The sequence below is a fragment of the Asparagus officinalis genome, chromosome 6 (genome assembly GCF_001876935.1).
Source record: "Asparagus officinalis chromosome 6, Aspof.V1, whole genome shotgun sequence".
In the NCBI taxonomy this organism is placed as follows: Eukaryota; Viridiplantae; Streptophyta; class Magnoliopsida; order Asparagales; family Asparagaceae; genus Asparagus; species Asparagus officinalis.
This window is the reverse complement of record NC_033799.1, coordinates 47,337,404-47,351,576: the sequence shown is the minus strand read 5'-3', so window position 1 is coordinate 47,351,576 and position 14,173 is coordinate 47,337,404.

Here is a 14,173-nt window from a genome sequence, read left to right as displayed (position 1 = left end):
AATAGCTTCTGTTCTTTATTCCTTCAATCCTTCAGGCTATTCGGTGCTTCGTCGAAAGTCTGTAAGGTTTCCGGTGCTGCATTTATTGTCTGACCATTGTCGGAATTTCGAACTTGACGTCGATTCCTGATTTTTTTGATCTTTAGCTCGTGTTTGTTGGTTCAACATAGAACTGACCATCGATTGTTGGCGTTGAGTTCTCATTTGCGACGCGTTGTCCGGCGAAGTGTTGTTGAGTTATCCTTAAGAATATTTTTAGAAAAATATTCTCCAGAAACTTCTCAACCAAAAATAGGAAATAGTTTATACTCGTATACCTTATTGGAGTATTAAGAAGCAGTTTATACTCATATACTTTTCGGAGTATTGATTCTTTCATTGCAACGCATTGATAGGCGTTGACCGAGGGTTACGTGTTGACCTTAGGGTTTTGAACGTCGTACGTTGACTTTTTTATCACAACGCGTTGACTGGCGTTGACCTAGGGTTACACGTTTGACCGGCGTTGACCTTAGGGTTTTGAACGTCGTACGTTGACTGGCGTTGACCTAGGGTTACGCGTTGTCCGGTGTTGACCTTAGGATTTTGAATATCGTACGTTGACTTTTTGATCGAAACACGTTGACTAAACCAGGCATGAGCCGAGCCACCCAGGGATGACCGGCCACTTGTGGCCGAGCCACCTCGGCCCAGATCTGTGCCTAGGCACAGATCTGGGTGCCTATAAATAGGCCAAGGGTGGTTCATTTTGAAAGGTTGGATTTTTTGGAGGCGAAGCCCTGCTGGATTGAAGACTCAGATCTAAAAAAGATTCAAACTTTAGGACTTTGAGGACTTGCTCATCCAGATCTGGTGCTCGGCGATCGTCAACGCCAAATAAGGCAAGAGTTCGAGAGGACCGGATCTCAGATCTACGCAGGCACACTCCGGATCAAAGCTTGGCCTTTGATCCCGAGATTTGGGCGATTGTTTCCTTGGTGAACCAATTCCCCCCGGCTATTATTTCCTTCGTGGAATAATACCCGTTGTACTGCGTAGATCCGACCGGATCTAGATCACGCGGTGGTCCACGGATAAACCCCAGCGCAGGCGAAGAACCCACAAAGCGAGCGACCGCAAAATAGGAGCTCGCGATTTGTTCGAAAAACAAGGAGAAAGTTGTAATATTTTCTTTTATTTTCTTTGATTTTCGTTGTAACCGGATCTAAAAAGACCGGATCTTTGTAACTCAAAAAGTTGTTATTTAAGAGTGCAATGGAATCAATGAAGAAAGACACGATTTTTCCCGCGAACAACGACGACTTGGTTCGCCTTGCTGGTTTGTCAGTGCTTGGATTTGTTGGTCATGCATCTCTCTCATATTCTACATGGCCATCTGCATTTCGAACCTGAAGCTCTCATGTTGTTTAGCCATGGCTTCTTCGAGCATCTTGGCCACTTGTTCCGCGCTTATCATAAGTGACTCGTGGGGTTGTCCTTCGTTGGATACTGTATTATCTGATGCGACCGCAGAGCAGGCATCCGACTCTTCATCTTCTGAAGGTAATCTTGTCCGAATCCTACCATAAGTTCCTCGTATGATGGCTCCAGACTGCAGACGGGTTACACATCGGGGTGCTTCCAGAATCGACTCGGGATTATCCTGTGTCGATGTCCCTTTGCTGGTCATATTAGTGGTGACCCTTGGAAATCCTCCATCTTCAACTACCCTTCTTCTTTGTTGGAAACGCCTAGGCCTTGGTTTTGGCGTTTCGGTGCTGAGCCTTTCGAAAACCGAAATTCTTTCGGGGACCGTCTTGATGCAGTTGCATTCAGACAATACTGCCTGAATGAGTTTGGAACAGGGGCATTGAGTTTCTAGTCCTCGAGGACTCCTCTTACTGGTTTTTCTCGTACTCCCATCACGATAGTACAACTCGTCGGCTTGACGGTCAGAGTAACCTATCGTGTGTTGGCACGACTTCTCAGGTATAACGTCGTCATGATCAGACGACAACGTTTCCTTCTGAGGGCGAACTGCCTTCTTTGGGCTTTCAAGAGTCACGCGTGATAATCACATTTTATTACAATTTTTATACCCTCATTATCTATTTTATATGAATAAATATACCACTAATAATTGCTTTTATCTGTTAATTGCAGGTTAATGATGAATAAATCTCAAACTCCAATATCTCAACAAAAACCCCTTGATTTAATGAAGAAATGAAGCCCATGAAGCCAAAGGAATTCTTTCAAATAATTCAAAGCCCAATGGAAAATCAAGAGAAAATGCCAAGCCCAAAAGTCCAAGCCAAAGCCCAAGACACAAGCCCAAAAGCAAAATACAAGAGTTCTGCGGACAGCAACAGGAGAAGAGCAGGCATCGATGCCTGCATCGATGGGGGCATCGATGCCCGCATCGATGCCTGTATCGATGCCCGCATCGATACCCCTATCGATGCGGGTATCGATACGGACGTCCAGGCAGTTACAATCCAATGGCTGATTTTTGTTGGTTTTGGATAAGATTTGAATCCAATGGCTCTCATTCACTGATGTTTACTATAAATAGGGGTAGAGAGTGAGGGGTTAGAGGTGAGTAAAAATTTTGTAAACTCTTTTTGGAGAGGAGGGCTACTCTTAATTGAGAAGGCCTTCCAAAAAATTGTAACTTTAGTTGCAATTAATAAAAATAATTTTTTCCTCTTTAAATTTGTTCTTTCTCCTCTTTGTGGAATGATGAGGATGGAGATGAAGAGCAATTTGAAGGTTTGCATTTCTTTTCTCTTTTATTTCTTTTTAGTAATTTCTTTATTATTGCTTATTAGTTAGATTTAAATTCATGCTTGTAGTATAGATTTACTTTCTTGTCTTTTTTATTTTCTTTTTGCACTTTAATTTGTAGAGTAGATTTATTTTTCTTGCATTTAATTTCTGCAATTTATTTTGTAGTTTAGACTTTTATTTTCTTTGTAATTAGATTTATTTCTTGTTTATAGTTTAGATTTTTCTTTTCTTTTTAATTTTGTAATTAGTCTTCTTTTTCTTGTTTTTTTTCTTAAGATGTGAATTTAATTCTTGTAGAAGAATTTAATTCTTGTAGGAATCTTAGAATTGTATGAAACTAGTCTAATTTCTTTTATATTGTATGAATTATTCTCTTGTACTTAAAATGTTCATGTTTAGGATAATCAACTAGAGAACTAATCGGTAGAAGAAGAATTTGATAATCTATGCTTTTCTTAAATGGTTTGATAGGTTATGCTTATGAATTCTAGGATTATTATCATGTTGTTGTTCTTATCATAAATAGTGATTTTAACTTAGATGATAATTTGATAGGTTACACTTTCTATAAATGGTTTGATAATCTATGCTTAATAAATCTAAGTTGAAATATGATAAAAAGAGAATAGTTTATATTTTGTAATTGAAATTGGTTAGTGGATTATATTCTAGATTTCTTACCTCTTTTGAATCCTTCATCTTAACTTTCTTAAATTTTCTTTTCATTTTTGGTTTTATTTCTTGATTTTATTAATTCATATTTCTTGCCTTGTGATTTCATTTATTCTTTAATTCTTCCTTCTCTCCTCTAAAATTCAATTTATTACCTCTTGCATATAAATCAAAACAACCACTCATACAATCACACTTATTCTTTATTCCTAATTGTCACGCACAAAATATAAGAACCAAGTTTAATAATCTCTTAAAATCACCTTCTTCGTGGGATCGATATCTTTTTATACTATAACTTGATAAATTGTGCACTTGCAATTTTGGTACATAATTATGCCGCATCAAGTTTTTGGCGCCGTTGCCGGGGAAGGTGCTAAAATAGGATTTTATTAACTTGATTCTTTAACTTGTGTATTTTTCTTGTGAAGGAACCGCTTGGAGCTTGAAAATCTTGGATTGAAGATCAAGAATTTGGAGCATTGCTTTCGGGTAAGTCTTCTTTCTAGTTTTCAATTCCACCCTCTTTAGCTAGCTTCACAATTAGAGACAATTAGGATTTAAAAAAAAAGATTTTATTTTTGTTGACCATAATAAAATTCATCTTCTCACATTTGATTATTATTGACCATAATTAAAAAAAAGATTTTCTTTTTATCATCCTTTTTAGTCGCTTTTAATTTCTAGGGTTGCATTTCATATAGTGTAGGAATTCACCAAAGTGATTGTAGCACTTGATTTGGCACACACTTAAAACATTCTTAAGGGCAAAACCCCAATCAAGATAAGGTAAGGGATTTCATCACCCTTTCCTTAGCCCACAAATCACTAATTCCTCACTTCACAAACCCAAGCCTTCTAAAACTCATTAGACGTTGGCCCCTAAGGATTCGAGCTCAATAAGGAACAAGAAATCCTTAAGTGAACGGTTTAAGTTTTCTCAGAATAGTTGGTGTCTAAGGCAAGGTTTAGGGGTTGCGTAAAGCGCTCCGCAAGGAAAGAGGTACTTAATTGATCTTTGATCACCCTCTAGTACTATCCTTACCTGGCTAACTACCTGGGTAAAACTTTGATCTTTTCACTGTAGGAATTTTTGGTTAGGAGCTGGTCTAGTGGAGTTAGGCTAAACCCTAGAGTTAGAGTTGATTGAAAAGTGATTGCCTTGATTTGTTTTAGTTAGGATTTTTCTTTTTCTTTATCTTCTCATATTAAAAAAAAACTAATTTTCTTTCTTCTTTCCTTTATAAAAAAAAAACTAAATTTCTTTCTTTCCTTAAAAAAAAAACTAATTTTCCTTAAAAAAAAACTAATTTTCTTTCTTTCTTTCCTAAAAAAAAAAACTAATTTTCTTTCTTTCCTTAAAAGAAAAAAAAACTAATTTTCTTTCTTTCCTTAAAAGAAAAAAAAACTAATTTTCTTTCTTTCCTTAAAAGAAAAAAAAACTAATTTTCTTTCTTTCCTTAAAAGAAAAAAAAACTAATTTTCTTTCTTTCCTTAAAAAAAGAAAAAAAAATATTTGTTTTGGTGTATGCAATTTTGGGTTCGGGATAATTTTCATCGCTTAATCCGTGTTGAACCAATCCAAGAAATAGCAAATCAACCAGTTCTTCAGGATATGTGTTACCCCACCAGAAATGCAATTCCATCTTGCATAAGACTCCCCGAAGTAAATGGAGCAAATTTCGAGCTTAGACCGCATTTCATAAACATGCTTCTGCCTTTTCTGATGTGGATGCTCGCCAAGAACCAGATCTGAAAATGTCCAAGTCTTCAAAGCTTCAAAACTCCAAGATTCAGTTCTCAATCCGGCAGAGTTTCAGCTCGAAAAGTTCCAACCTCTCAAAAATGAGCCCCCCTAGCCTATTTATAGGCACTCAGAACTGTGCCTTGGCACAGGTGGCCGAGGCACCTAGCCACCAAAAGGTGGCCGAGGCACCTAGCCACCAAAAGGTGGCCGAGGTACCGAGCCACCAAAAGGTGGCCGAGGCACCGAGCCACCAAAAGGTGGCCGAGGCACCGAGCCACCAAAAGGTGGCTCGGCCGGCCACCCTGGTGGCTCGGCCACCGAGCCACCTTTTGGTGGCTCGGTTTTGGCCGAGTCCTCCAAATGTTGGTTTTTTTGTTTTCCGGTTTATCCGAACTCTGATTTGTTGATCTGAACTCTGATTTGGCAGTAAACCCGCTTCGGTTTTTGAGTTCGAATCCGTTCTATGGTTGGATGACTCGTTGACTCACCGAACCGTTAGCTTGATTCCGCATGCGAGTGGATGTATTCCATTGTTTGCGTGCGGTTCGTTAGCCTCGTCACCTCGTTGATCCGCTTCGTCGCGTGTCATTTGGCTTTGGTATTATGGACTAACGATCGTGTTTGGATATGTCGGCCAATGGTTCGTTAGTTTGTTGAATCACCGTACTGAGCTGTGCTAAGGGACCCATAGGCAGTTTTATACGCCTACAATGTGAAGCTGACAAGGCTCCCTTTTCCACTAAACAAGGCATGGAGGACTACATAGAAACTACAATTGGTACACACAGATGTGGGAGGACCTCAGAAAACACCATAGGCATGGAGGACTACATAGAAACTACAATTGGTACACACAGATGTGGGAGGACCTCAGAAAACACCATCATTAAATGGCAGTAAGTTTTACATTGCTTTCATTGATGATCACACAAGAATGTGCTGGATTTATTTCATGAAAAGTAAATTTGAGGTTGCTGACATCTTATAGAAGTTTAAAGCTTGGGTAGAAAATCAAAGTAGATGCAAAATGCAGGTGATCAGATCTGATAATGGAACTGAATACACCTCAGAAAAATTTAACAAGTTCTGTGAGAATGCAGGCATTGAGCATCAGCTGACAACACCTTATACCCCTTAACAAAATGGGGTGGTTGAGAGAGAAAACAGAATAATTATGGAGATGACAAGCTGTTTGCTGCATGAGAAAGGGCTACCAAAGAAACTCTGGGCCGAAGCTGCAAGCACATCGGTTTTTCTGCTGAACAGATTGCCAACAAAGGCTTTGCATCAAAGGACTCTATTTGAAGCATGATATAACGATAAACCATGGCTGCAAAATTTAAAAACATTTGGTTGTCTTTGTTTCTCTTATATTCCTCAAGTTAAGAGAGAAAAAAAATGGATAAGAAGGCAGAACATGGGATTTTTGTAGGCTACAGTTCAGTTTCAAAAGCCTACAGGATTTATCTTCCACAAAACAACAAAGTAATTGTTGGAAGGGATGTCCAATTCTTTGAGTCAGATTGCTAGAGCTGGGATAATCATATGAAGCTTGAGTTCCAGGAGGAAAATGATGATATTGATGACGAACCTGTCATGGGAACCAAGTCACTCTCTGACATCTATGTCACGCCCCGCTTCCCAAAATACCTGGGAATCGGAACGTGAACAAGCCCACGACGTATTAGATTGAGAAGAAATATACACTATCGTTTTTTCCTTTTCTTTTCTTCTCAATCTAAAATGCTAAGCGTCTGGAAATAAATACAATACGAAGTCACAGGTCCCCGATCACAATCAGCAAGAATAAGATAGACAAACTCAGAATAAAAAATATCATATCACGAATGGGATAACATCCGAGACATAATATTCAGGTCAACATGCCCTTATACAAAACAGAACAAATGAATACTGAAGAGATACAAAAATACATCGATCAATGAAAAAAAGAAAGAACTACAAAAGTAAACTAGAACCATCAAGGAATAAGCTTCGACTCCTTCTTCTGCTCCGTCTACAAGGCACTCCTGCCGAGAATCCTCTGGCTTTTGTTGAACCTGTTATTTCTCTAAGTCTGACGTACACCAGAGAAAATAGGTGTACATCAGCGTGCATGGCACACGGCAAGACCCCACAAAAGAAAATAGAACGAACGAAAATCCGATGCGAAAAACGATACGATAACAAAAATAACAAAAGAACGTACAACTGTAAATCCACAAATCAACATGAAAACACTATTAAATCATGATAACATAAAGCATCCAAAATCGATCAGGTAACGAGATTATGTAGCTAGCGATCAGAACAATCATCCAACTAACAAGGTCATACAACTAGATGGAATTAATACTTAAAAATCTACAACAAGAGACGTAGTACGTCGAGCGAAATAGTCCAAACAAGGAAACCCTCATATATATACCTTATGTCTCAAATTGTAGATAATTAAATATTAACCCCGATCTATGTATGGAAAGGAAGTACAACTGGTCTACATCTTACAGGAATTCATACTTAGCCAAGAAACGATGTCATCTGACTAGCCATCCTAAAACTCACTGGTCCACATCTCAAATAACGTCAACATTCATATCACCGGATAACTGACTATTCACAAATCCTCTACGCGCATCCAATACCGCTACACGAATCGGTCAGAGGACTACACGCAATCTGACCTCGACCTGGCTCGAACTCAGGCAAAGCTCAGGTGATGAAACAGGTCACGGACTAAAGTGACTACACGAATTCACTTTAACCCAACAAACCAACCCCAGTGACTACACGAATTCACTGACGCGAGCTGAAGGATACATTAACAGTCACATCCAAGCACATGAACATTAACTTCCCCATCCCAACTCTTCTCGTTTTTTTAAATCAACAGTCGTATTCCACACTGAAACTCTGGTTCCCCACCTAACTTAGTCAACACACCCATACATGTCACTAGGTTGGTTCATAACGCACGAGGCCATTAAGTCATGAACTACTAAGGGTTCTCAAACACAACCAGGAACAATCAATGCAACTAATCATGTGCAATAATATCATAACATATCAAATAATCAAGTCTAAGAATTATAAAATTGTTCTAAAATTAATCTTCTAAAATAATAAATTTATTTACTTAAAATAATCCTTTTGCAAAATGAGTTCTTTTAAAATAATCCATTTTCAAAATAAATTCCTTTAATTTATTTATAATTATTCTAAAATGATTCTTTTTCCAAGATAATTCATTTTAAATTATTATAATTTTCCAAAAATGATTTCGTTCTTAAATAAATTCTTTTCGATTAATATAATTATCCAAAAATGATTCTGCTACCAAAATAAATTCTTTTTTACTGGATCTACAGGGGGTGGTCGGCATCAGGCAGAGGTGAGCGGGGTTGCTGGAGTTGGGCGGCTAAGGGTGGTAACTAGCAGTGATCGTGGTCGGAGGTGGGTAGGGACGGCAAGGGGAGGGCGGATCTGAGGAGGGCTCATTGGAGTGCGACCGACAAGGGGCTGGGGTAGGGGCTGAGAGCGGAGGAAGAGGAGGTCGGTGAAGGGGAGACAGGGACATGCTCGCTGCGTGAGGGAAGGCGTGCAGTTGCAATTCGTGGTGGTCGGAGATGGCTGTTCGCGGGAAAAATTGTGTTCTTCATTGATTCCATTGCACACTCTTGTAATAATTTATCGATTACAAAGATCCGGTCTTTTTATAAGATCCGGTGGACCACCCACGGCGATCTAGATCTGGGTTTCGGGGAATCTCGCCAGTATGACGGGTATATTTCACCAAGATAAAGCGAGGGTACTATTTCGCCAAGGAAATAGTAGCCTTTATTCTCGGGATCAAAGGCAACTTCTTGATTCGGCGGATGATATGTAGAATCTGAGGATCTGGTTTTCCTCGTTACTCTGCCTATTTGCGGGAGTTGACGATCGGCCGAGACCGGATTTCTGGAGAGGCAAGTCATCAGTCCCAAAGCTTCAATCTTTTTAAGTTTCTGAGCCTTGAATCCAGACCAGAGATCGCCTCAATTTCCAACCTCTCAAATGAACAGGGGGCGCCCTATTTATTAGGCACCCTTACTGCTACCTAGGGCACAAGTGGCGGCACCTTTCGGTGGCTCGGCCAACCGAAGCCACCGTGTAGCAAAAGACACCAGGGGTTCTGACGCTGTATGACTTCTTCGTCACTGGCGTGCATCTATAATTTGGTTAACCCTAAAAAACTCCTAAAGACATTTCTCGATCCGCATGTTATTGTCGATAATAACATCCGTGATTGGGAGAAGCAAGTCGTCTTTTGGACATGCCGTATTCAGTCCCCTGAAGTCGATGCAATCCCTGATTTACCGTTTTTGCTTCATGAACTGGGACAATATTTGGCTAGCCGAATGATGGATGTTGCGCTGCCTTAGATAAATCCTGAGTCTAGTCAACTTCTTAAGCCTCTGCCTCAATAGCTTCCATGATCTGGCGGACGAAACCGTCTTTGTGCTGTTGTTTGACAGGTTTGGCATCGACTTTGAATTATCGATGGCGGTGCATTGCCACATTGGGTCGCAGCCCTGGCATATCTCATAGTTCTAAGCGAAGACGTCAATATCTCCCTGATGGAGCATTAAGCTCTCTCTCATTTGGAAGCTGTCACTGATGAATATGGGCTTTTGGTTGGCTCGTCACCGCATGTTAACTTGGATATTTTATCTTAGTGGTGGTTCTCTTTGTTTGAACCTATCCCGGACGCAGTAGGTGATGAACCCTGGATCTTTCCCACAGTTGGCATTTGATCGTCGTCTTCTATCGTCACAGGATCGACCGATAGTTCATATGCGACATCAGTTTCTTGACACCTTCCCCCAACTTGCGTCGGATCCCCCAGCTGAAGAATCAGAAGAAGTTATCCAGTTCTTAGTTTGTTAGCCAATTGATCGATATTTGCCAACCACATGTCATCAGACGACGGAAACGATAGCCTAAGCCTCTTTTGTGCGATAATAATCATCCGGTTCCCTTTTGGCACATGATGCTGTTTAGCTGCTGGATTACGGGAACCCGCATCAAAGTATAAGCTTCTCCGACGTGTGAATCTATCCCTGTTTCCATGAGCTTGCGCGCTTCAGGACTATACTTAGATAAATGTCGACCAGGTTTATATCTTCCTCTTCATCTTCTCTTAGGAAATGATCTAGTAATGGAAAATTCTCTCCTTTACCATAAATCACCTCTTTTTCAACTCATGTTTTGGTAGGCACGACCAGGGTTGTTCCGAAGGAATGCTGGAGGCGTTTCTTTGTTACATAAGATGATCGGAGCGGCGTATGTAAATCAGGATTATCGTGTAGTCCTTTTGTCGCATCATCAAGAGACAACGAGTACTCTAAATCATCTTTTATTTCAATATCGGCAAGTTGCCAGTTACAACCTCCATCTGACGATTGTTCATCGTCAAGATTGATTACAAAGGGTACAATGTCATTTAAAACAAAACCACCATTGTAATCGAATCCGGCTTCGGATACTGAATCATCGGCCCATGGCACAGACAGCGGGGAAGAAGCTGATACCGAAGCCGGATTTGATTACAATGGAGGTTATGTTTTAAACGACATTGTACACTTTGTAATCAACCTTGACGATGATCAATCGTCAGAGGGCAGTTGTAACTGGCAACTTGCCAATAATGAAATAAATAATGATTTAGAGTACTCCCTGTCTCTTGATGGTGTGATAAAAGAATTGTATGATAATCCCGATTTATATATGCCGCTTCGATGTCCTATATAGCAAAGGAACGCCTCCAGCATTCTTTCGGAACAACCTTGGTCATCCCGACCAAAATAGGAGGCGAAAAAGAAGTGATTTACGGTAAAGGAAAAAGCTCTCCATTACCAGATCATTTCTTAAGGGAAGATGAGAATGATGACAAACATGGTCGGTATTTATCTAAGTATAGCCCAGAAGCGCGCAAGCTCATGGAAAAGCAGGGGTAAGGTCCTCGTATTCCAGCCAAAGCAGCATATGTACCAAAAGGGAAACCGGACGATTATTATAAATATAGACGAGGGTTAGGGTATGAATCTTCTTCAGAAGACGAATGTTGCTAGTTAATCAATAACCAATCATCTGAGCAATACAAAGATGGATATCCGTCAGATTCCTCAGAATGGGATTCCGATAAAAGTCTGGGGGAAGCATTCAAAGCCCTAATGGTGAACATGGCTACAGCTGATCCGCCCACAATGGAGAATGATGATCAAATGCCAACATGGGAAGACCCGTGGGTTCATCACCTGAACATGCAGTATGGTGATAGGTTCGAACAAAGGGAACCCTCCACTGAAGATAAAATAGTTCAAATTAACATGGGTGACGAGGCCAACCCAAATCCTATATTAATTAGCGATAGTCTTCCCTCAAATGAGAAGGAGGAATTAATTGCTCTCATCAGGGAATATATTAACGTCTTCGCGTGGAACTATAAAGATATGCCAGGGCTCGACCCCAATGTGGCGATGCAACACCTCGATATTAAGTCGGATGCCAAACCTGTCAAACAACAGCAAAGACGGTTTCGTCCACAGATTATGGAAGCCATTGAGGCAGAGGTTAAGAAATTGATCGAGTTGGGATTTATCCGAGAGGAGCAACATCCAGACTAGCTAGCCAATATTGTTCCAGTCATGAAGAAGAACGGTAAGATCAGGATTTGCATCGACTTCAGGGATCTGAATACGGCATGTCCAAAAGACGACTTTCCTCTCCCAATCGCAGATGTCATTATCGACAATACGTGCGGGTTTGAAAGAATGTCTTTTATGGATGGCTTTTCAGGATATAACCAAATCAAGATGCACCCAGATGACGAGAAGCATACAGCGTTCAGAACGCCCCTGTTCGCGGGAAAAATTGTAGCTTTCATTGAAGTCATTGTGCTCTTTGGCAATTGTTTATCGATTACACAAAGATCTGGTCTTTTTATAAGATCCGGTTACAAACGAGATCAAAAGAAAAAGAAAAAGTTACAATCTTCCTTGTTTGTCGAACTAATCACGAGCTCCTGTTTTGCAGTCACACTCTTTGGTGGGTTCTTTGCCTGCGCCGGGGTTTATCCGTGGACCACCACGCGATCTAGATCCGGTCGGATCTAAACGATATAGCGGGTGTTATCTCACAAAGGAAATAACATCCGAGGGTACTATTTCACCAAGGAAATAATAGCCTTCTCTGTAGGCGTTAAAAATTGCCCATAGGTCCTCAAACACAGTGCAAGACAAGGAAAAGACGATAAACGTTATTATCCAAGTCAAAGGAATTCATCCAAAATCAGCAAGGCGACGAAGCGTACGCAAAACAAAGAAACTAGAAGAATCACGAAACATTGCTTAGAAGCTTGAACAGTGCCGAGTCACCAAATGCTGACTCGCACAGTTCCGAGTCACCAAATGCTGACTCGCACAGTTCCGAGTCACCAAATACTGACTCGCACAGTTCCGAGTCACCAAATACTGACTCGCACAGTCCCGAGTCACCAGGACTCTTGTTGGATACAAAACCTCCCCAAACAGTTCCCAGTCACCAGAAGCTGACTCGCACAGTTTCGAGTCACCAGAAGCTGACTCGCACAGTTCCGAGTCACCAGAAGCTGACTCGCACAGTTCCGAGTCACTAAATGCTGACTCGCACAGTTCCGAGTCACCAGGACTCTTGTTGGATACAAAACCTCCCCAAACATGGATTTCGATGATTTTTAAGGATTCTTTCGTCCCAAAACCTCTCCAACTGCTCTGAGGTTATCCATAAACACGTTTAGACAGTTATAAACCGCAGATAACGTTTAAACATCAATTCCTACTAGGAGACACATCTCAAAAAGCCTATAAATAGAAGCCTAAGGTCTTCTTTCAAGGGGATCGGAGATCTGAGATTAAGAAGGCGAGGTGCTGTCAAATTGACCAGTCAACCACGAATTTCAGAGGAGAATCATCAGAGCTTGGCGAACACTTTCATAAAGAAAGCCCCTTCGAAAGGTTTGTGATTCTCTTCCCTTCTTTCCTCCGGATTAAACTTGGTTTTAATCTCGAGAAGAGCCACAATCTCGCTTGGTCGTGATTGTCGCTTCCGTAATTGTTTCCCTCGTGAAACAAGATCGTAATTATATTATCGATCGGCTTTGGTCTGTGGTGGTCCATGGACTAACGCGTCCCCGACACAGGCAAAGATCCCACGCAAAGCAGCGGGAGATAAACTACTACTGCGTTTTGTTTGATAAAGTTGTAATCTTTATTTTTCGTTGTAAGAAGATCTTATAAAAAGATCAACTCTCTTTTTAGTTTGAACTTGTAATCGATAAACGGTGTAACAGGTTTGAAAACAATGGAAAAGGCAACTTTTGACACAAACAAACTGTATTTTACTTTTAATTCCAGCTTTTGGAGGGATCGATTGTGCAAAGAGTTAGATCTCGAAAAATTTCAGACAACTTTGGGTTGTTATCGATGAATATGGACAAAGTATGGCCATTTCGACATGAAGTTGTGCAGCTCGGATACACGAAGCAGACTTGACACTTATAGCTATAGACATTCTTTCCTATGTACCTGTTTTGATATCTCAGTGTATCCTGTATGTATCAACATGCCTATGTTTGTGTCTGTGCTTTTTCGAATCCAACAGATATCTTTAGGAGTAATAAATAAGTCACCCAATTGAGCTGAATATAAAGAGATAAAGGAGACCGAGCCGGTGGATGGAATCCGCTACGAAGCGGATCTGAAGTCTAGAGGACGCCAACAGGCACAACAGCGACTTAGCGATTGGTCTAAACCAACGACAAATGAATGGGTCCCCATTAAGAGGACACGTTCCACTCTTAAAGAACGAACCGAGAAGCACCACGCTTTACTTGCGCACGCTGTTCGCGGGAAAAATTATGTCTTTCTTCATTGTTGATATCATTGCTATCTCAGTTAACAACTTTAT